This window comes from Chionomys nivalis, chromosome 5 (assembly GCF_950005125.1).
Source record: "Chionomys nivalis chromosome 5, mChiNiv1.1, whole genome shotgun sequence".
In the NCBI taxonomy this organism is placed as follows: Eukaryota; Metazoa; Chordata; class Mammalia; order Rodentia; family Cricetidae; genus Chionomys; species Chionomys nivalis.
In genome coordinates this window covers 16,678,113-16,680,733 of record NC_080090.1, presented here as the reverse complement: position 1 = coordinate 16,680,733, position 2,621 = coordinate 16,678,113, and the positions used below count along the sequence as shown (strand labels likewise).

The following is a 2,621-nucleotide window of genomic DNA, read 5'->3' as shown; positions in this document are numbered from 1 at the left end:
AAAAAGAAAAGTTTGTTTGGAGTGCTTGGTTCCTTTTTCTCAGTTTTTAGGGTACCTCAGCTGTGGACACGATTATCAAATAATTACCCTTAAATCACATTATCATATTCTATGGCCATCAAAAGGACAATGGCAATGTCCGATATGGTGGCACATGCCTATAATCCCATCACTTGGAAAGTTGAGGGAGAATTGCTGTACACCCAGGGCCAGCTTGGTCTACAGAGTGAGAGTCTATCCTAAAACAACTCCCTCCCCACAAGAATATGACAGATGGGTGTGTATTATAACTTAAAGTAATAGCAATTAAGAAAAATTGCTCTGAGCCAAGCATGGTGGCAGGTAGATCTCTATGAATTGGAGGCCAGCCCGATCTACACAATGAGTTCCAGAACAGCCAGGGATGCACAGTGAGACCCTGTATGAAAAAAAAAGTTATTCCATAAAAATACAGATAAAAGCAGGTACATTTAAAGAATAATTTGTTGGGTGCCATAAAAAAATAAGAAAAAAATGATAGAGTGCTCTCTTTGATAGCACATACTCTAGAGTTAGAACAATATAGAGAAGATTAGCCTGGCCCTGCGCAAGGCTGACAAGCAAATTCATGACGTATTCCATATTTTATTTTTTTATTTTTTTTAATTTTTATTTTTATTCTTTTTTAATTAAAATTTCCACCTGCTCCCCGTTTCCCATTTCCCTCCCCTCCTCCCAAATATTGCCCCCTCCCCCCACTCCCCTCCCCCTATTCCCACTCCTCTTCTCCTCCCCCCACACCATTCCCCCTCCCTCTCGATACTGAAGAGCAGTCCAAATTCCCTGCCCTGCGGGAAGACGAAGGTCTTCTATCTACGTCCAGGAAGGTGAGCATCTAAACAGGCTAAGCTCCCACAAAGCCAATTCATGTATTAGGATCGAAACCTAGTGCCATTGTCCGTGGCTTCTCATCAGCCTTCCTTGTCCGCCATGTTCAGAGAGTCCAGTTTCAACCCATGCTTATTCAGTCCCAGACCAGCTGGCCTTGGTGGGCTCCCAATAAATCAGTTCCACTGTCACAGTGGGTGGGTGCACCCCTCGTGGTCCTGATTTCCTTGCTCATGTTCTCCCTCCTTCTGCTCCTCATTTGGACCTTAAGAGCTCAGACCGTTGCTCCAAATTGAGTCTCTGTCTCTACCTCGATCCATCGCCAGATGAAGGTTCTAAGGTGATATGTAAGATATTCATCAGTATAGGATAGGGTCATTTCAGGTTCCCTCTCCTCAGTTGCCCAAGGTACCAGCTGGGGACATCTCCCTGGACACCTGCGAACCCCTCTAGAGTCAAGTCTCTTGCCAACCCTAAGATGGCTCCCTTAGTTAGGATATATACTTCGCTGCTCCCGTATCCACCCTTCCCCCAAGCTCCTCCCATCCTCCCATTCTCACGTTTCTCACCCCATTTCCCCTTTGCCCCATGCCACCTCACCCGCAAGTTCCCAGTTTTTGCCCTGCAATCTTGTCTACTTCCCCTATCCAGGCGGCTGACTATACGATTTTCTTTGGGTTCACTTTCTTATTTAGCTTCTCTAGGATCACAAATTATATGCTCAATGTCCTTTATTTATGGCTAGAAACCGATTATGAGTGAGTACATCCCATGTTCCTCTTTTTGGGTCTGGGATACCTCACTCAGGATACTGGAGAGGTTGTGGAGAAAGGGGCACACTCATCCATTGCTGGTGGGAATGCAAACTTGTGCAACCACTTTGGAAATCAGTGTGGCGATTTCTCAGGAAATTTGGGATCAACCTACCCCAAGATCCAGTAATACCACTCTTGGGAATATACCCAAGAGATGCCCTATCATATGACAAAAGTATCTGTTCAACTATGTTCATAGCAGCATTGTTTGTAATAGCCAGAACCTGGAAACAACCTAGATGCCCTTCAATGGAGGAATGGATGAAGAAAGTGTGGAATATATACATATTAGAGTACTACTCAGCGGTAAAAAACAATGACTTCTCGAATTTTGCGTGCAAATGGATGGAAATAGAAAACACTATCCTGAGTATTCCATATTTTAAAAGAAAAGAAAATCCTACAAAAGGACTATTTACAAATTTATGAGTGTTATTTTCTCCTAAAAGGAATGTGGAAGAGGCTTACACTTACAAAATGCTGTGGCAGTTAGGAAAACTGGGGATATAAACACAGGAGAGGGGAGTGGCTACTAGTGTCAAATCTGCAGTCCAGTAGCCTGCGTTTGGTCAATACAAACTGGTCTTTGGAGGAGCGACCTCAATTCTGGGCACAATTTTCTAGAATGGTGAGTGGCGGGGGAGTAGGGGACTAACCAGAGTAGTTGCGAATTTTCCTGTATGTTATATATAAACTGAACACACTGGACTCTTATATTAGATCTTATGATCTTCCGAAAATAATAGAGACTGTAAGTATTATTGGATACTTGAGATAGAGAGGAGAGAGGAGGTAGCCAAAGGTGAGTTTTCCTTCTCTGCCTCCCGGCACACAGTGACGTGGACTGCTCTCTCTGCTCTACTGTGCTGTCCCCATCAGAACCGACTGAACCCTCTGAAACCATGAACCCCAAATCTTTGCTCCTTAAAGTGTTTCTGT

At 44.0% G+C, this 2,621-nt stretch overlaps 1 non-coding gene across 1 annotated transcript; it reads left to right on the top strand.

Moving 5' to 3' along the window:
* The first annotated feature begins 521 nt into the window (after positions 1 to 521).
* Positions 522 to 627, top strand: LOC130875277 (U6 spliceosomal RNA). The gene has a single exon (XR_009057206.1). It is a non-coding gene; the product is annotated as a U6 spliceosomal RNA (small nuclear RNA).
* The last annotated feature ends 1,994 nt before the right edge of the window (positions 628 to 2,621 follow it).